The 9,859-nt window shown below is 41.7% G+C and overlaps 1 pseudogene; it reads right to left on the reverse strand.

The window, feature by feature from the left end:
* Positions 1-7,229: 7,229 nt before the first annotated feature.
* Positions 7,230-9,373, reverse strand: LOC131687417 (uncharacterized; annotated as a pseudogene).
* Positions 9,374-9,859: the final 486 nt, after the last annotated feature.

A 9,859-nucleotide genomic window follows, 5' to 3' on the forward strand; every position in this document is an offset into this window, starting at 1 on the left:
AAAGAGAAAAAAAATAAAAGGATAGTGTTTTGGAAAGTTTGAGGGTCCTATTTTATGGAATGATTTTTGTTTGGGTGAAAACAGAGATATTTTCGAGGCGCTTTTGTGCGATATGAGCGTACGGGGCTATTCGGACCCCCTATTCCGTCAGCCACCGTTCAGCGGCTTGAGGCTGCGCACACCATTGCACACGCCACAGCATAGAAAATACATGGGTCGCCAATCGACAGCTGTGACATACCAGATTAAGTTTTTGTAAAGCAATTTACTTTCTTTTGCTATCTTAAGGAGTGTCTCTTACAACTAATTCATAGGTAAACATAATTGCATTGTAAAAAAAATTAAAGAGAAATTGCCCCGTAGGGAGGTCCGAATAGCCCCGGGTTCCCCTATATATATATATATATATATATATATATATATATATATATATATATATATATATATATATATATATATATATATATATATATATATATATATATATATATATATATATATATATATATATATATATATATATATATATATATACCTATATATATATATATATATATATATATATATATATATATATATATATATATATATATATATATATATATATATATATATATATATATATATATATATATATATATATATATATATATATATATATATATATATATATATATATATATATATATATATATATATATATATATATATATATATATATATATATATATATATATATATATATATATATATATATATATATATATATATATATATATATATATATATATATATATATATACCTAGAACATGATCGAGTTGAAATACTAAATAAAACAAATTTAAAAAAAAAGGGCGGCCTAAAAAATTTTTCGCTTTTGATAGTTATTTGCATCCAAATTCTGCTTTATACTACTATCTTCTAAGATAATACTTCAACGGATTCTTATACTTTCTTATAATTTCCAGTACATTTATTTATCCGTTCTGTTAACCATTGAACGCGCAATGTAATTCTTTAATAATTTTATGCATTTAATGTAAGTTATAGTTCAATATTTGGCTCAGTAGCAATCATAGATTTGTTTGAAAATCATTACATTGACTGTATACTTTTGCACTGATAAGGTGGTTTGAGAAATCACTGGCCTAAGTGATAAATTAGAGCATCACACGGAAAAATATTGTTCTCAAAATCGTGAGTGGAATGCCATGAATTGGAACAATCAAGTTTTAACATTACGAAAACAAAACAAAAACCTTGCATTTTATAATTATGATCAAATTCCTATCAGTAACGCCAACATAACGCCTTTATTAGTGGAGATATTTGTTTTTGTTTTGTGAACTTCAATCATAGCATTCGCCATGTCATTACCAAATCGATTTTCTGTGCGAGAACTAGTTCACAATTTTATTATTCTCATTCATAAACCCAAAGGTTGAATGGTGAGTTTATTCATAAATTTAGAAACAATATTCACAGTTCGACTATACGTCCTGAACTGATTCATGATTTATTACACCTGGAACATGATCGAGTTGAAATACTATTTCACAACATCGGAAATTATTATTCATGTATGATTGCCTTGTACGCAGCTCACCTGGGCTCGATTCCCAACCCCGCACATAGGGTTAGAGATCATAACTCTCCGAGCTCTCAATCGAAGCAGTTCGTTTTCTGGTGCCGTGCATAAAGTGAATAAGAATAAATATTGTCAGTGAAGTTCAACCATTGTTTGAGGCAGTCTTTGTTCGCCGGTGCCCAGGCTGGTGAAGTGAATACCAGAATAGCCGGAATCGCCGCTATATAAGCTAAGTATTTTTTTTTCTTTCATTTCCCTTTTCCCGATCGGTCTCTACTTCTTCCCTTTCCTCTGAATATAAATTTCATCTCTCGTTTACACCACGTGTTATCCTCGTGCCTAAATGGCCGAAGGCGAAGTAACATTGGATGGGAATGATATTCCCATGGATTTACAGGATAAACCCGACAGGATAAACCCGAAATTACTCCCTCCCCTGATTCCCCCAGTCCTCCCCGTATTAAAACATACCCAGCCAGTTCAAATGGACCCTGGGTGGTGTATTTCCGGCCCAACACGAAATCGCCCAATATTCTAGAAATATCACGGAAGCTGACTGCTAACTACCCGTCCGTAGCTCAGATAACACGTGTTCGAGCTAATAAGATACGCGTTATAGTAAATGACCTCGACCAGGCAAACCAGATTGCTCGCAGCGAGCGTTTTACGAAGCAATTCAAAGTGTATATGCCTTGTAGGGTTGTGGAGATCGATGGGGTCGTCGTTGAACCGGGTCTAAAGTGCGAAGACCTGTTGAAGTACGGGGTTGGCTGCTTTAAGGACCCTTCACTTGTTACAAATTCGTGCTAATACGCAAAGACGGTTCGTAAGGGGGACTACGCAACCGTGCTATGTAGGGTTCTTATTTCTGTTGCTACGAGGAGATCTTGAATATGTTTCGACTCCGACGAGTGAACGAAGAAAGCGAGACTGAACTTATGTGCGCATGACTCGCGAAGGCAAGGCGATAATGACTACTTAAACATATACTAATCGATCATGGTTTATACTTATATCTATTTTTCATACCACAATTCCATATCAACATTAGAATAGGGCTAATAAGATTTGTAAACAAAATTTTGTTTTGCTGATTTCTCTTAATTTGTTATATTTTCAACCCAGAAGACATTTGAAATTGATTCTACCAAGGGTAAAGATGTTGATTCGTGTGTATCTTTCATGAATTTCGACTCGACAGCGGAGTAATGAGCGAAATAAGTTTGTTTATAAAAATCTCATTAGCCCTTTTGAAGAATTGATATTGAATTGTTCTTCCTTATAAACATCTGTTTAGCGCTCTAATTATCTCGTTACCGGTGGGGACCCCGCTGCAACAACTGCACTGCGTCCGCTGCCGTCGTTCCGATGCACCAGTTATGTTGCGCGATCTGCCTGCATGCCGTGTGTCGCACCGTTGCTCTCTCGCACCTTCGTAGTGTCACGTGTACTGCTCGCATGCACCGCCGTTGCACCTCGCCGTGCTCTATATCACACTCGTTGTGTGTCGCGCGACTTCTCACACACACTCGTAACTTTCTATGAAGAACCAAATTTGCTTGCTGTGACGAAGTGGTTCTTTCCAAGATGGTGGCACCAGTACGATACCACTGGTCAGCACATGTGCGCGATCGCCTTCACACGATCGGAGGATAATATCACAGCTGCAAATAAAAAGCCCTCTGGCGAGGCGATTTTCCTTTACCCACTGGCTCGTGAAACTGTCTGAAGAAGGCAAACATACCTGATCGAAGGCCTTTTGTGATTCCTTGCTCTATTGCCGTTTAGCACCGTGCGTATTGCTGACCAGGTTCCTTTTGGCCTCGGTAACTCGTACTGAGCAAAATAGGTATGATTAAAAGCCATTTCGTGATGATGTGCTGCATTTTTTACCTTATAGGCGCCTGTTGTACTCTCCGGAGGATGAACTGCGATTCAGCAAGCCACTTTTGTTTGTTCTAACATGCACGGTATCACGATCGACGCATGCAGTAGAACCACACACTTCAACTGTTCTCATCACTTTGTCTGGTCATCGCGGCTTGAGCGATGATGATCCTCGTTGCAGTGCGAGAGCGAGACGAATATTGCTACTGGAGATTTCACATTAGAGGAAGATCGCTAGTGTTATTTTAGACTGGTTGCGTTCTGATGTGCCGTGTAGGGAGTACACTCTCAGAAATGTTGCGGAATTTTGTCAGTCGAATCTCGAAGTGTAACACAACATCATACAAGCGGCAACGAAATTTTTGCGGAGGCTTGCATTCGCAAACATTTCGTGTGAATGTCGACGTAAGATCTTGAAGAGGCTGATTGATTCTTACTCTACGCAATCTCGAACAGATAATCTCCATACTGGACATCGATGATTGCCGCTTCTTTACTTCACGGTACATTCACACAGGACTTATTAGCTAACGATAACTATTGTTCTTGTTACACCTTCTGGTGCCAGATCCTTCCAAGAAGCTTATTGTGTTACCGCCTATGAATCTCAGCGGAAAATTTCTAATGCTACCTTACTGTCTATTTAATCATTAGGCCAATCGCATCTTCAACATCTGTGTTACTGTTTTGAGTTGGGCGCCAGAAATTACGCCGAGAAAATACAATTTAAATGTTTGAACTAACAATTACTGATACTATACTGTACGGTATGAGCTTAATGGTACTAAATTGTTTTGAGAGCATTTTGCGCTTGCGTTTTGTCGTATATGCGCAACCCTACATGAGTGAGTGATCTTTTCTGGGATGTGGTGAGTTATGCTACCCTCTATCACATTGCCAAAGAAGGGTGCGATTTCTCACGATCGGCTAGCGCGGGTACGCTTTTTCTGGTGAGGAATGCTGAAACTGTTTCGGCTGACTGGTATGTTGAAATTCCACACTTTATGCCTCTGGATTCACTACTGCTTTCTCTCCCGATGCATGTCCCGTCTTGCGAGTTTTCTTTATCCCAGGTGTTTCAGGAGCAACTTATAGACTCGAAAGATGTGTTGATCGAAGCCGTGAACGGTATGCATTCCGGTTATGTGTTTCGGCTATGCAGTCTGCGGTTTACAAAAACACTATTTTGTCTTTATCCGTCGTTCGTCCGTCGTATAAAGACAAAATAGTGTTTTTGTAAACCGTAGACTGCATAGCCGAAACACATAACCTCATAGTTATTACAGTCGACCCCCATCCAAGAGGTATGCATTCCGTAGTGACTGCTGCCGATAGGGTTTCAATAATCATAGTGCGGGCCACTAATCAGTCAACAGCACCAGGTTTTGTGGCGTAATCGCTCTTGGTCGACAGTTCAACTGCGTACATAGCTTGATTTTTGGAAGGTCAATCTGATTTGATGTCCTTCAAATGGTAAACGCCAGTCTTTGATGTCTTAATGTCTTCCAACAAGTAGTTATTGCAGCCCTGGAGTTGTCGTACGATGCACGGAATGAATTTGGCTCCGAGTTTTTTTGTGCGATGTTTCGCTGCTTGAGATAACTCAAAAGAACGTCGCCATCAACGGCCAATAGTAGTCTCGTTGTATCCGATTTAGCGTACGTTTGCCACCTAGGTGAGCTGCCGTAGGGATGTCATGGTTGCGGTGCATTATCTCCTGTCGTAGATGCGTAGGAACCACCTTCTTCCATTGATGATATCTGCCACCAGTTGCATCCTTTGTCGTGCAATTTTTGTACAGGTGTGCTTCGACGATTCGGAAATCTGGAAAGTTGCCGGGGTTCGCATGAACATCTTGTATGAGGTTATTACACCACGGATCTGCAGATGCTGGAAACGAAGTATTTATCGTGTCGATAATTTCCACTCTACTCAGGCAGTCTGGAACAACGTTGGCAGTTCCTTTCCGATATTTGATGTCGAACGAATATGCATTCAAACGAAGAATCCATCTAGCTAGAAGAGGCGTAGGGTTCTTCATCGTGTTCAGGTAAGTCAAACTCGAATGATCACAGTAGACGGTGAAGTGCGTTCCTTCGAGATATCCTCGGAATTTCTCTATAGATCGAGTTACTGCGAGGCACTCTCGCTGTGTCACCGAGTATTTTCGTTCAGAGGAAGAAAGTTTCTCCGAGAAGTAGCAAATCACCTTTTCGTCACCTTCGATGTCCTGTGTGAGAATTCCTCCTATTGCTACGTCACTCGCATCGCAAGCAACTGCGAACGGTTGTGTGTAATTTGGAGTCGCCAGAACAGGCGCTGATGTGAGATGGGATTTAAGTGTCTGGAAGGCTTTCTCACATTCTTCCGTCCATCGAAATTTTGTTTTGGTCTTCGTGAGCTCTGTAAGTGGAGCGGCGGTTCGCGAGAAGTCTTTGATAAATCGTCGATACCAACCACACATTCCAATGAATCGTTGAGTATCTTTCTTGGTGCTTGGAGCAGGAAATTTGCTGATGGATTCTACTTTTTCTTCGTCAACGTGCCAGCCCTTTTCGTCTAACACGTAACCCAAATACTTCAGACTTTCCCGGCAGAATACTGACTTCTCCGCATTGATTGTGAGTCCTGCTTGCTCCAGTCTTCGCGCAATTTCCTGCAAGAGGTCCAAATGTTTCTGCAACGTTTCGGTAGCCAACACCAAATCATCCAGGTAGACAAATACCTCGAGATCAATAAACAGGTGATTCATGACGCGTGACAGTGCTTGACTGGCTGTTGACAAGCCAAACGGAACCACGGTGAATTGATAGTGTCCGCGCTGAGGGATAGTAAAGGCGGTTTTCTGTTTAGATTCCTCATCGAGAGGAATTTGCCAGAATGCGGACTCTAAATCGATGGAAGACAAAAAGTTTGACCAACTGAGGTTGTTTATAACAGATGCTATCTGGGAAATCGGGTACGCCTCCTGCACTATGACTGAGTTTAATTTTCTGGCGTCTAAACACAATCTCATCGACTCATCCTTCTTTTTGACTGCTACTGTGGCGTTGTTCCAAGGACAGCAAATGGCATTCTCGATTACTCCCAGTTCCAACATTCGGTCGACTTCTTTGTTTAAATCGTCCAAAACAAATTTTGACATCGGGTAGTATTTTTGTTTGAACGGAGGAGCGGTCCCTGTGTCTATTTTGTGAGAATAAAGGTTTGTTCTTCCTAGGCTGCCTTTGTTTCGTGATGTTGGGAATTTCTGAACCACTTTTTGCAAACGTTGCTTGTCGTGTGTCGATAAGGACCGAAAGATTGATGATTCGTGATCTCGGTTGGTCGTAATTCCACAGATGGTTGCTTTGACGCCGAATTTAGACCAAAAATCTATCCCCAAAATAAAAATTGAAGGCATCGATTCGACGAACAGCACCGGTAAGGTGATGTTTCTGTTGTTGTAGATGATCGGCACGTGTGCGAAAAATGAAACTGAGTGCGCAGAGTTGTCAGCTGTTTTTACCTCTCCGTTAACTGGAAATTTGGTTAATCCTAATTCGTCTGCTATTTTGGAGAGTGAGCCACCAATTAGACTGCATGTTGCACCGCTGTCCAGGAGTCCTCGAAGTTGACGACCTAGGATATTGATGTCTGCATATGGGCGATTGTCTTGGTTGTCTGGATCGATTACGATAGATTCTGCTTTGCAGAATGCGGGAATTTCGATAATAGAAGGGACTTTGGTTGTAGCGGGAGAGCTCTCGTCCTTTATAGAGAGTTCTCCCAGCTGCGGTTTCCCGAATGCTGTGAGATGTTCACTGACTCCAACTGCTTCCATCTTAAAATGCGTGCCTCGCAGTTCCGTGTTGTGCATCCTTTTTTCCCACAACTGTAGCAGAATAGAAATCGTTTCTGGTTGGGACAGTTTGGATAAGTGTGATCTGGATTTTCGCACTGCCAACAGATGATAGTTGGTACCGAATTCCTTGTGCGATGTTCGCTACTGCTCGGTTGCTGTGGCTCTGTAGCTGTCCTTTCCTTCCAATTTTGTTGCAGGCGAACTGCGTTAACTTCTTCCGTGGCACTTGCCGTTATTTCATTCTGCATGGCCACGCCCTGCTGGAATGCTTCGCGTTCCTATATTTCAAGAGGGTTCCAGTCTTCTTCCCCGTCTGGTTTAAGTTCAAGCGTCTTAACCTGCGCTGTGTTGAAAGGTCTATTGAATAGTTGCCGGTTGGGATTGTCCACCCTGCTCGTCACTGGACGCTGAAATGCCGGAGTTTCAGGTTTGTTCCAAGGAATGCGAGGAGTGGTCGAAGCTCTACCCCGAATCGAATAGGACCGAGACACTTCAAAGTCTTTGCAAACAGCAACTAAGTCCTTGACTGTTATCGCTCGTGATGCAGCAGCTATCGGAGTGTAGTCCGAGTTCAGATGGGATTTCATGATGAAACGTTTATCCGACTCTGATAGTGCTGGTTCAACTATTTCAAAAGCAGCTACTAGAACGTCGTAAACGATTCCTTTGACCCTTGAAACCGTAAGTACAGATCTTGTTTGATGATCTCGGAATAGTTAGGAGGTAAGAACTCCTGCTTTATTTCCGATTTGAACACTTCCCAACTGGTAAGGTGGATGTAGGAGCGTGTGTATCACTGAATAGCTCGCCCTTTGAGTAAATGCTTAACTGAACGGAGTAGTGTTTGCTCATCAATTCCTTCCGTATCGGCGTAAGTGTTTACTTGGTTGAGAAATTCACCTAACTGGATGATGTTCGGCTGACCAGTGTATTCAAAAGGCCATTTATGGACCGGTTGAGAGAATCTGTTTGGAGTCGCCTGTAGATTCGACATTGTAGGTGTATTGGGTCTGCCTTGCGATCCCAAAAACCGTATGAAATCCTCTCGCAAGTGAGGAGGAATATTGTCCAATTCACGTTGCTGTTATGGCATTCCTGATTGATTTCGTAGATAAGGATCCCCATGTCCCGGAATGGAGTTGTTCTGAAAACCTTGCCGCAACACACCTTGATTTTGTTGCTCTCGTAGCTGCGCTTCAATTTGCTGTCGCTGTATCTGCTCCTGGTGTAATTGTTGTTCCAATTGCTGTCGTTGCTGTTGCATTTGATCAAGTGATTGTTGAAGCTGCTGTCCTTACCGTTGTTGTTAAAGTCTAAGCTGCTGTTCTTATCGTAGTTGTTGCTGATGCTGACATATCATCTCTTGTTGCTGCTGTAATTGCTGCTGCTGTTGCTCCATTTGCTGTTGATGCATTTGCTTTTCTTGTTCACGCTGATCGTCCGGGACGGGTTGATTTGTCGGTTGCTGCAATTGTTGTTGAAGTAACTGTTCCTGAAGTTCCTGCTCTAATTGTTGTTGCTGCTGGGAAGCTTCTTTTATGCTTGATTGAAGCTGGACGATCTTGAGCCGTTGAAGAGTCTCTGGATCTCCGGGTACTTCTTCTGGATCGGGGTCGTTCTCTTGTTGTTCTGAATTCACAACCGACATATTCACTAAAAAAGCTTCAATTCTTTCCAGAGTTTTGTCGATCTTTACCAGCGTTTTGTTAGCATTTGCTGTGATTAATGAATCCGATATAATAGACAGTCTGAATCTGTAGTGTAAAAGCCTTGGCCTGTAGATCTTTATCTGACCTTCGTCCTTCTTCCGTAATGCTGATTCCAAAGCCTGTCTAATTTGTGGTAATTTTGCTTGACACTGGTATATGCTATCGACGTCCGAAAGCACATGTGAAGACGATGTAGGTGTAAGTGCTCCTCCATTGTTCTTCTTGCCGATGAGTTGTGATAGTTTTGTGATTTTCCAGTTGCTATCTTTTCCTCTCAAACCTTGAACTGTTCTCACCATTAGTTCGAATTCCAATTCTTCTGCGGTGAGATGCTCCAACTCCATGATGATGCACTTGTTGATGATCCCCCGAAAAGTTATTTATTACTCACTGATCACTAACCTGACTGTTCGCAAATTACTGTACGCGAGAGTGGGTTTTTTATTTGGGCGCCAATGTTACAAATTCGTGCTGATACGCAAAGACGGTTCGTAAGGGGGACTACGCGACCGCGCTATGTAGGGTTCTTATTTCTGTTGCTACGAGGAGATCTTGAATATGTTTCGACTCCGACGAGTGAACGAAGAAAGCGAGACTGAACTTATGTGCGCATGACTCGCGAAGGCAAGGCGATAATAACTACTTAAACATATACTAATCGATCATGGTTTATACTTATATCTATTTTTCATTCCACAATTGTTCTTCCTTATAAACATCTGTTTAGCGCTCTAATTATCTCGTTACCGGGCCCCACTGCAACAACTGCACTGCGTCCGCTGCCGTCGTTCCGATGCACCAGTTATGTTGCGCGATCTGCCTGCATGCCG

This window comes from Topomyia yanbarensis, chromosome 3 (assembly GCF_030247195.1).
Source record: "Topomyia yanbarensis strain Yona2022 chromosome 3, ASM3024719v1, whole genome shotgun sequence".
Taxonomy (NCBI): Eukaryota; Metazoa; Arthropoda; class Insecta; order Diptera; family Culicidae; genus Topomyia; species Topomyia yanbarensis.